Below are 12,115 nucleotides of genomic sequence, written 5' to 3' on the forward strand. Positions count from 1 at the left end.
CTTAGTATGAGGGAAGTTTCTTGCTCACGTGTTTTGGAAGCCATACCGAGTTGAAGTTAACGCCAAAACTAGTACCTGATAAATTTTATTGTGATGTGAATGGGGAAGAACTGAATTTTGTTTATAGTCATTATAAAGATTATATTAGGATGGAAGAAGCATAGTGCAGTGCTCATTCCCTCCCACCCCCTCGATGAGACAATTAGAATGACACTTGAGGAAAATAGAAGATGACCCAAGTCCACACCCTCCCATATGCACCAAGGAATGCAGAGGAATATATATATATATATATATATATATATATATATATATATATATATATATATATATATATATATATATATATATATATATATATATATATATATATATATATATATATATATATATATATATATATATATATATATATATGTATATATATATATATATATATATATCTATATATATATATATATATATATATATATATATATATATATATATATATATATATATATATATATATATATATATATATATATATATATATATATATGTATATATATATATATATATATATATATATATATATATATATATATATATATAGCACAACGTAAGAGAAATGGGGTTGGTCTCTAGTTATGTGTGGGAGTTGGATTTCTCTCTCTCACTGGTTTTGGTGTGTGAGCACTCTCATTCTCCTCGAGGATAGAATGCATTCAAGGTTGGTTTTAGGCAGTGTGGAGTTATGGAGCATGCTATAGAATACCAAGTATTGCTGGAGATTATTATTGAGCTTGTGCTATATGAATTTGGGTGTTAATCCATATGATTATGTGTTCGAGGACATTCTACAATGTTTTCTAAGCATGTGGGTTTAGTGGGAGGCTTAATTGATGATTGAAACATTGTGATGTTTGTTGTATAGTTGTTAATTAACTGGATATGAAAATATGAGTCACTATGGTGCTTTCAAGAGAGTTCTTAACCACCTAGATAGTGGACAACATATCCCTATGGTGCTTTCTATGAAAGGCAGCTGAGAGACCACCTGGACTAAGAAACATCCCCATTTGGACCTTGGGTTGAAGCCCTATGATTAAAATTAGAGGACTAAGTAGGTCACTATGATGCTTACTGCAAGAGAGTGGTTGATAAACCACCTAGATAGTGAACTCAATCTCCTGAGTGTTTGACCAAGCGATTAGTGTGAATTCCTTGAACAAACATTCTTTAGACTTTGGATCTAGCTTAGGGGTGGTCAGCTACAAGAGAAATTGTAGTGTAGCTGGCCTATGGTTAGGTGGAGAGTGGAAGTCTCTCAAGTTCCCAACCATATTAAAACACACAGATAAATATAAATACCTATGCATATTTGGAATATGAATTGTGACACACTTGATTATGCTTATGATTAATTCAAGGTTTTGTATGTTTATGGATGATTGTCTAAGATGTATTGTTATGCTCTGGATTAGCAAGCTATCTTAAATATCAATGGTGGTAATGAATGCTTGAAGTATGAAGGTTATTGTCATCCTCAATATTTGCAGGCTATTTTATATGATGTGAGTTGAATGAATATTTGGTTTGTGTTGACGATTACTTAGTTCACGCAAAATGTGATAAATTTGTGGATCTTTGCACACTCATATTATTGATGTGATTCATAATAGTAATAAGATTTAATGTTTTGAGATTCATATTATTTAAAGCATAGTATGTGGCCCTCTTGAGTAGCCATATAAACATGTATGTCTCATTGAGATGAATGAAGGAATCCTCTCTCATTGAATAATTTTAAATCACCTGTAATAAACAACAAAGCTAGATTTCCTTGCATATTTCACCTTGTAAAATGTTGAATTTGTGTGAATTTCCCTTTCTCTTAGTCTAGATCTGGCGTAGTTTGGGCCTTGTTAGTGCCCCCTTTATTTTATTCTGGACATGGCACAATGTTGATGAGAGTTAATGTTCAGGCCTTAGGCATATCTTCCAGGAAATTTGGCATTCAGGTTGTTCCCCCTTGCCTTAAGAAATTTCCCTTATTTCCTATTTTCCTTAGTGCATCTACAAAATCTAAGATTCAAGAATCTAAAGGTTGGTGATGGCCAAAACCATTGTGAAGGTTGGAATTCCCTATTTAAGTGTTGTTTGCGTTTGGAATTAAGGTTGGAATCTCCTAGGGTCAATGTAAGGTGGTGACTGGTCAAGGACACTCAAAGGGATGTTCTTTCCACTGGTATAAGGGTGTGTCAATTTGTAGAGGCTAAGTGATTACAAGGTTTATTTTGCATAAGACATGGTTGATAAGTGGCTTAAACATGAGTCCAGGTGAAGCCGACTCAAGGCCAAAAGGTGCAAGTACTCAATATGCAATGCAGCAGTACAACTCAACACAAAGGAGCCTCTAGGGTATAAGGCCAGAAAGTGGCACATAAGAATGAGAATGAGTCTTCAATGCACAAGTCATGGCGGGACTAAAGAGGACTCTCGAGCCTACTCAATATAGCAACATGGGCAGCTAATGTCAGCGAGGATCTAACTAAGATGCCCATGTAAAGGTTGGCTCTACCATCGCATCATGATTTTTAAATTCGGCGAGTGAAAATGGTTTGCAAATCAAGATACAATGGGGTCGACCCTATGGCTAATGTATCACAGTATGGAGGCTAGTATGAAAAATGCAGCGGAAAGTAGTATTCTCTAACCTATATGCCAGTAAGAAAACAATACCTGCCATGACGGGTCTGCGGTCATGGGACCAAAATGATGTCTCGAAGAAGTATCCAAAATTTCTTGAAAAGACAAATCATTCTCGACACTCCAAGCCACAAGGAAAAAAGTCCATAAGACAAAAATGAATTTTTGAAAAAATAATTTTTATTTTTCAACTTATATAAGGACTTTTGTACTCACAGTTTTGTCATTTGTGTTTTGAGAAAGGAGCTTGTGGAGACAAACCCAAACAAGCTTCCTTCGACCAATTGAACCGTTCAAATCGCTCCAAAACTTCCAGGTAACCCTTATATCCTTCTTGTAATTATTTGTGATACTTTTTAAATGGTTTTTTCAAGTTTTAACCGTAGGAAAATATGTCAAAAATTCAACTCTGCATACACGCAGGTTGAATACAGGGTTGAATACAGGTAACCCGCATATACGAGAGCCCTACAAGAGACTGTGTTAAAAGGCAACTCGTGTGTGCGCGAGTAAAAACTTTAAAACATAAATCTGATGGTTTGAAACATTTTTTGGGTAGGATGACCATCACCTGGCAAGAAAGAGAGCATAGTGTTATAGATAATCAAGTAATGGAGGACCAAAATGCTTTGGATGCTTTAAGAGGTTGTGGCTTGCTAAAATTCTTTAAGATGCCAAATATGAAAGCCAAAACATGATTTCTTGAGATTTTGATTCATTACTAGAGTGTAGAGGATGACGCATTCATGATCGATTAGATGCCCCTAAGGATCGAGATCGAAGATATATACTTTATTACTGGTCTTTCTCGAAGGGGAGAGGTGGTGCATTCGACTGGCAGGACGAGGGGTAGTCTTACTGTAGAAGACTATGTCCACATATATTGTCTCGGTATCCTGAAAAATATTGGAAGTCAGATTCCAATCAAACACGTAGAGAGCTTGTCCTTGAAGATTTTACTATTTACCATTGCCAAGGTAAATGGCTCTGCTGCTTTACATCAGGCCTCATGAGTATCTATGAGCCTAGCAGTGGAATGTCTCACCACAATGTTTGATTGGTGCACACCTCTACTGACCAATATGAAGAACCAACTAACCTCCATTTAGAAGGGTCAAACAAAGAATTTTGGATATGGCACAATCTTATGCTCATTCTTCTTTGAGAAAGTACCTGGGCTTCGACCCAAGGTATTATCGACTATCAACAGCCCTAGAGATCCATGAATGGGTAGGTGGGCTGACCTAATGAAATGCCTTGGGGGTGGTGATGTGCCCAGGATGACTTTTGACGATGAGTTTTTCGCATGGTGGGATCAACAGGTCATCGCAGTCGATGACTACCCTTATGCCGGGATGGATTTCTGAGGAGATCCAGATTTAGTGTTACCAACGAATGCAACATGGGGTGCCATAGGTAAAAAAAAAAAAAAAATTAAGATATTTTAAGATTTTCTTTTTGTTTTTAATGAACTTAAAAATATTTTTGATGAGTCAAGGCACTTAAAAAATATATTGATCATGTTTCATATGTGGGACCAGTGAGACCTGACAGATTTCCCAGACATAGGCATCGTGGGAGAGATGTCGAAGGGGTTGCAGCTGAGATGGAGAGAGTTCTTCATGCAGTTCAGAGGAACTTGGTGAGGCTGACTCACCAAGTACCCATGATAGCCATAGAGGATCTACTCGAGGAGATGCAGCGTCGCATGGTAGGAGTACCATGGGACTGGGTGCGGTTATTCCAGTATGTAGCCAATGTTGTTGTTTATTTTCTGGCTACTCATCCTGAGCCAGCTAGATAGATGATCAGATCTTTTTATGATTGGACATGATGATGGGCATAAGCCTAGATTTTGTAGGGCATTTTGTCCCAAATTTTTGTATATTATTTTGGACACAAACACTCTATCTATATAGAGATGATTTTATGATATATTCAAATGACATTTTGATTATTTTTGATGTTTTTTAATTTGATGAATGATTTATATGCCAATCTAATGCTTGATTAGCAATAGAATCTGCTAATGAATTTTCTGATTGTGGAATGTGGACATATGTGATATAAACAAATGATCGTTGCAACAATCTCACTCTCAAAAATTGGTGATATAAATAGGGATCTCGTACCCAATAAGTGTTATTCAGCTGAGATACCACCAGTTGTGAGTCTAAATAAACCACTAACAAATCAATACCAAGAGATATTGCTTCAGATAGCAAATTAATAATGACAGTATATTCGGCAATATTATTCGAAGCAGGACCGATACATACTCCTCTCGAAACCATCAACTGGCCAGATGGATAATAAATCACCCAAGCCGCAGAAGCAAGGTTCCAGGTATGCCTACTCGCACCATCGACGAATCCTAGATATACTGAATCGTCCATCAATACCTGCCCAAAGTAGATAAAAAATATCAACATCACTAAAACTGTTAGATAGATATGTACAAACATACAATATATACAAACAGACGAGTGCTCAGCCAAAGCCTAAGCAAAGTACTTCTTAAGGTAGAGCCCATTTATGGGCTCTGCCAACTTGTTTCCTTCAAATTCAATTAATTCATAAGCCCCCTTTTTCAAAACACACTTGACTATAAAGGGATCGTACCACATAGATGTAAACTTGCCTGCCCCCAGGGCATCTTTGTCTTGATCATAGACTAGGACAAGGTCACCTTCAGAAAAATTTTGAGGGTGGATATCTTTATCGTATTGAGTTTTTACCCTCTTTTTATGGGCTTCATTTATTATGGCGGCATCTCGACGCTGATCATCAATATGCTCCAAATGAACAAGGTGTTCCTCAGGACTAGAAGTCTCTAAAATAAGTTCAATAACTAGCTTAAGAGAAGGAATTTCACATTCAATAGGAAAGATAGATTCCAACCCGTAAACTAGTTGAAAAGGAGTAAAACCAGTGGTAGTCTTAACTGATGTTCGATATGCCCAAAGTGGATCGAGCTTTGTCAATCATCCTTTGTAGGATGATTTTAAGGAACTTGTTCACGGCTTCAACCTTCCCATTGGCCTGAGGATAATATGGAGATGAATGCTCCTACCGAAAACCCAACTTGAGAGCCACTTTGGACATCAGTTGATTTTGGAAATGACTATCATGGTCAGTGACAATCTCTTTAGGGATACCAAATCGTGAAATAACCTGATTGAAGTGAAACAAGGCCATTGTTTCACTGTTGTTTTCGAAAGTAGGCATGGCCTCAACCCACTTTGTAAAGTAGTCTATGGCCACTATGATGTAATTGTGATTCCGTGCCGAAGGTGGATTAAAAGTAGTAAAAGCAATGCCCCACTTCGTGAAAGGACCGATGGTGATAACAGGGAAAAGTGGAGCTGGATGCGCGCGCATTTTCCGAGTATAGACTTGAAAAGGATGGCATATTTTGACCACTTCAATACAATCTTTGAAAATTAAGGGCCAAAATTAGCCTGCTCGCAATTTTTTTTGGGTTGTTGCAAGCCCCGATAGATGACCGCCATAAGCTCCACTGTGGCAATCATTAAGCACTGACTCAGCTTCTTCCAAAGTCAAACAACACCTAAGGATTGAATCAATCCTGTGATGATATAATGTGTCACCTATAATAACATAATTCTTAGCGAGGTGACGCAACTTTCTACGCTCATCTTTGGAGAAAGTAGGTGGAAACTTCGAAGTCTGGAGATATATAATGATATCTCCATACCAAGGATCTTGTGAAGAAATGAGAAATAAATGTTCATTGGGAAAAATTTCCTCATGAATAATTTCTTCCTCACAAAGTAGCTCTGATATCAACTCTGCAAATACTAAATATTTCTTTGATTTAGCCGACATGAATTCGAGATTGAACTCTTGCAAAATGACAATCCATCTATTATATTTGTCCCCAATCACTCACCTACTGAGGACAAACTGAAAAGGATTAATGGTTGCTAAGACGAATGCTTTTCGAAGTAGAATATAATGTCAAGGCCACTGGACAGCATGGACAGCTTCCAAAGCCAATTTCTCGATGGGAGAATAGCATAGTTCAGGGCCTACCAAGCCTTGACTTAGGTAGTAGATTACATGCTCACAGAAAGAATGATCTTCCTGAACCAGAACCATACCAATGGTTGATTCTGATGCAGGGAGATACAAAAGGAATTCTCTACTATAATCGGGTGGACTCAATAGTGGAGCAGAAGTTAATGCTTTTTTCAAAGCATCAAAATATCGTTGCGCGAAATCATCCCATATAAATGGGACTCCTTTCTTAAGCAAACACATAAATCCTTTTGTAATCTCGGCATAATTTGCTATGAATCTCCTTAAGAAACTTGCCTTTCCTTGGAGACTTTGAAGTTGACAAATGTAAGATGGGGGAGGCAATTGAAGTATTGCCTCAACCTTGAAGGGATTAACATGAATCCCCTCTGTTGATACGATGAATCCTAACAACCGACCGGATGTGATGGAGAAAACACACTTATTTGGATTCAACCGGATTTTATAAAAATGACACGGTTCAAAGATCAACCTAAGGTGTTTAGGATGATCAACTCTCTTTCGAGAACGAGCAGATAAATCATCCAGATATGCTTCAATAACGTGTTTGATGTCGTGAAAAGCATAAGACATGGCCCGTTGAAAAGTGGCTCCAAGATTTTAAAGGCCAAAAGGCATCTTTTTGTATTCAAACATACCCCAAGGACAAATAAAGGCTGTCTTGTGATGATCTTCTAGACGGATAGTAATTTGATTGTAACCAGAGAATCCATCCATAAACGAAAAAATTTCATTACCTGCACATTCATCAATAATTTGATCAATAAAGGGCATGGGGTAATTGTCTTTCAGACAAACCTTATTTAGGTCCCTAAAGTCAATACATACTCGGATCATTCCTTGCTTTTTATCTACGAAGACGGGATTAGAGACCCACTCAGTTAGAGGAACGGGGTATATAAAGCCCAGTTTAAGTAGCTTTTCAACTTCAGCTTTAATAGCTACTGCTTTTCTAGGATTGACCGGTCGAAGTTTTTGACGAATAGGTTTAGCGTTTTCGTATGTCTTGATCTCAGGATGGACTATAGATGGATCTATTCGAGGCATTTTTTCATAAGACCAAGCGGACACATCATGAAACTCTTTGAAGATATCAGTATAAATTTGAATTTCTTCAGGGGAATAGTCAGCTCCAATGAAGACATTTTCAATTATGTTAGGATTCCTAGAGATGTTCACAGGTATAGTTCATGAGATAACAAACATGTTACCTTCGGCAAAAAACTGTGCTGGTGCCAAAGGGTTTAAAACTATATGAACATCACTAGTAGACGGATTGGACAAACTTGACTCAATTTCTCACAAATGAGGGAGGAAATATGAATGATGATGTCAATCATCCCATGGTCTATCAACACCCATCAATGCTTCTTGAATTGCTTCTTAAGATGGTAATAATGTATATAAGCAATCCTGAGCTAAAGTTGAATCGAGGGTCCAGACCGGAGCCACATCTCCATCTAACTCCTCTAGTGAGAAAGGAGTAGGATGGGAGTCTGTAGAGTTAACAATAGACTGATAAGAAATTCTACTGTAGACATAGGGCATGCCATTCCACCTACCTTCCCTCCATCTAATGTGGTGGTAGATGAGGGTAAAGGCCAAGGGTCTGAAAAATAATGAGTTCAAAAGAACTCTCTTCGAGAAGGTCCCCTGGAGGATGAAATAACATTGATTCTAGTTGAAGGAGCAGGGATATCAAAACTACCCATTAAAGAAGAGTACATCCCAACTCCTAAATTCTCAATAGGTTGCCTGGGATTGTCCACTAATGGAATAGTAGAGTCAGAGGATGCGTGAGAATCACTTGGAGAATAATCCATCTGATCAACTTTTACAATCCTTCCCTCATGAGGAAAACAAAGGATGTGAAATAATGATGAAACTATGGCATCCATCTCGTAAATCCAATTCCTGCCTAAGAGGAGGTTGTAATCCAGGTTCGCATCGACAATTTCTACCTCAATATTTACCACCTTTCCCCCAACACAGATGGGAAAGGCTGGAATAATCTCGTGTGGCCTATGAGAATGTCCATCAAATGTCGTCAATAGAGTCGGTGAAGGAACAACTTGAGGTGATCCAATGGCCTTCCAACATGACATGGACATCACACATGTGGAAGCTCCCTCATCTATAACTGTTCAAAAGATGTTAGTATTTCGATATGTAGACTTTATCTGGAAAGCCATATGATGGGGAAGTATCTTTTTGATGTTTGACATATCAAAAGTGAGCACAAGATAATTTTTTGGATCTACTGCTCTGATTTCCGAGAGCAAAGCACTCCTCTTAGTAGGGCACGATTGGAGTACCTCTAATGCTAATATAGCGTAAGGACTCCGAGCCAGATCTTCTACAATCGAGTAGTTATGGGCTGCCCTAGCATTAGGTTTAATGGTCGAGTGCTTCGCGGAGCCTTTCGGCATCCAAGGTATAGACTCAACAGAGGGCCTCTCAATATGGAGCGGCTCTGAGGCATTGGAAGCAGACTTAGCCTTAGATGATTCCGATTCACCGTAATCACGTGATCACGTAGCGACATCGATATGTGAGCTCATCATATAAACATTTGACGAATTGTCCCCTTCTTGGTTGCCCCCTGTGGGGGTACCAACATTAGAATTTGTGCCAACAAGTAATTGCTGCCCTTGGGGAAAAGGGTTAGTGAGAACAACCTGGGAGCTAGAAGACCCCTGCTGCGCTAATAAGCGCTGAGCGTCTTGGATCTTAGGGCAGAGATGAGTCAAATGATCCCCATTGCATAACTTGCATGGAAATTTTACCTTTTTCTTGGACTCTTTCTTACCCTCTCTAGCATCATTGTTGGGTTTGTTCGCATTGCCCTTCCCATCCTGGTTCTACTTCCTGCCTCGTCCTTTCTTCTTTCCATCGGATTTTTGATTGCCTTTGGGGTTATAAGTTTGGACAATGTTTATAGACGTAGGTTGAGAAGGTGTAGATGTGGATGGTGATGCCTCCATAGAGGAAGCAGTTTGTAAAGACAACTGCTGCAATTGATTTAGAAGGTTAACTGTGTTTACATCAATTGATCCGACTAGCCCGTCCGCATGGGGACCTAGCTTCGGTTTGGCTATATCCACCTTGGATCTAGGAGCATCAAGTAGAATTTTTTGAAGAACCCCAGACTAAGAATAGATCAGTTCTAATTGTTGGGCCCTGAAAATAGCCTGCTCTTTAGTGAAAACACCGGAGAGGGACACGTCCTTAGAGATATCAGGTTGTAATGATTTAAGAAACCATTCGAGAAGGAATTCTTGTGGGATATTGACTTTTATGAGCCTCTTCCTTCTCCTCCATTCCTGAATATGATCGGAAATGTGAGTCACCTGATCTTGTTGGAAATTAGGCAGAAGCTCAGTTCCAGCATCATATCAGACAGGAAATTGAAAATGGTTCAAAAAGATAGTAGCCAAATTGCCGAAAGAAGTGAAGGTGGCCCCTGGTAGCTCTATGTACCACTTAGCCGCATTTCTAGTTAGGGTACGTTGAAATAATCTCAACCTGATTGAATCGTCTATCAGGGAGTTGGACGAACACCATAAGTGGAAGGTGGCTACATGGTCACTCGGATAATCACCTGCCTTCCCCTCGAATTTTGGGATATTAGAGGGAAGTTTGGTTGGGACCAGAGGCCAAACGAGGTTATACCTAATCAGATCATTAGTCAATTTAGTGAGATTTGGCAAGTTTAACATTGTCAGAAAAGGGAGTCATGTCGGACCCTGAGGATTCCACCCGGTGTGGGTGGAACTCCCAACGTTCTGAAAAGAATGACCTGGATTTGTGAAGGCACCAGGTTGCTCGAAGTAATTCGTAGACCCAACTGAACTATAAGGAGCCCCTTATAATCCAGCAAAATTCAAAGTTTGACCAACTCTTGCCGAAAATCCTCCGTAACTAGTAATGTTACCCCCTAAAGAAGTGTTAAAAGGAGAAAAAATCCCCTGATAAGGATTCCATGCGTTAGCATAGGGAGAAAAGTTTTGAAAATAATTGACAGAAGAATATAGAATATTCCCCTATTGGCTGACATAAGATTGATTCCCAGTCCTAACCCACTAACTGCAGGGTTTGTCCAACTTTGAAATTGATTATAACCTTTACCTGAAAAGGAAAAAGGCATGGATCCCACAGTTGGGTTGGAATGTGGTATATGACCACCCCTAAACAGGAAACCCTGAAAAGAAGCTGATCCACTTGCCATGGATGTGGAGGAAGCTGATGGAATACTTAATGGAACTAAAGGAATCGCGCTGGCTGACATTCCAAAATGGAAAAAACCAATGCCAGAGGCAACAACTTGAGAACTTCCACTCGATGATGGAATGGAAGTAAAACCAAATATAACAGTGCTAGGAGTAACAGAAGGTATAGAAATTGTTCCTCCTCCTTGTACAGATACAGGATTATGCATACTCACAACACTTGTCGTGGATGCCATGCTTCCAGCAGTGTTCATCTAAGGAATAGATTGATGTAAACCTGGGCTTGAAGGCTTGTTGGTCGGAGTTCCGACGTATAATAAAACGTCTGGATGATCATGAGGAAGAGAAGAATTAGGAGTCGCAATAGATGTTGAAAAGTGTGCAACAAGAAATGCTAAATTTAGGAAGTGCTAAAAATAGAACTGCTAAAAATAACACTTCTAAAAATAGCAGTTTGGCCACCTTGGGTGAGAGGTGAAACTCCTAAAAATAGCATTTCTTGGTCCCTTCCTATTTATAACAGTCCCTGGTCTATCTATAGGAAGTAAATACGAATTTGGTCTTACCAGCAGTTTGGAATATTAATTAATTAATTCTCCATGAGTTAATTATTTAAGGAAAAGAAAACTTGAAGTCTTTGTGAGAACATGCAATAATTTCTCCACTAATTGGGGAATGTGTCATTGATTTGCTCCACTGATTGAGGAATTAAGGATGAGTTCTATTTGAGAGGATAAGTTGACTTAGTTTAACTTAGTCAAATTCAGTTCGATTAATTTAACAAGTTGTTAAATTAATGAGATATAGTTTGTTGATGCTTGCATGCATGTGAAAACTATTATTTTCAGATAAATGTGTATTCACTCATGGATAACTGATGCATGTCAGTTCAGATAGAGAACCAATTGAGATCAGAGAAGGGACAGTTTACTGTTAGTTGGATGAATATTTTTCCTATGAAGGAAGCTCATCCATGATGAGGATTTATCTCCTTCAGGTTTGTGCAGTTATTTCAGAGGTCAATGTTGTGTGTGAGGTGAGAATCACACAGGTTGTAGCTGGAGGACCTAGGAAAACCGTGCATAGAAATAGGAGGCTTGGAGGGCAGAGGAAAAGGTTTGTGAGAAGCCTTT

Source organism: Pinus tabuliformis, chromosome 7 (genome assembly GCF_031772625.1).
Source record: "Pinus tabuliformis cultivar Carrire ecotype Pingquan chromosome 7, CPIR1, whole genome shotgun sequence".
NCBI lineage: Eukaryota > Viridiplantae > Streptophyta > Pinopsida > Pinales > Pinaceae > Pinus > Pinus tabuliformis.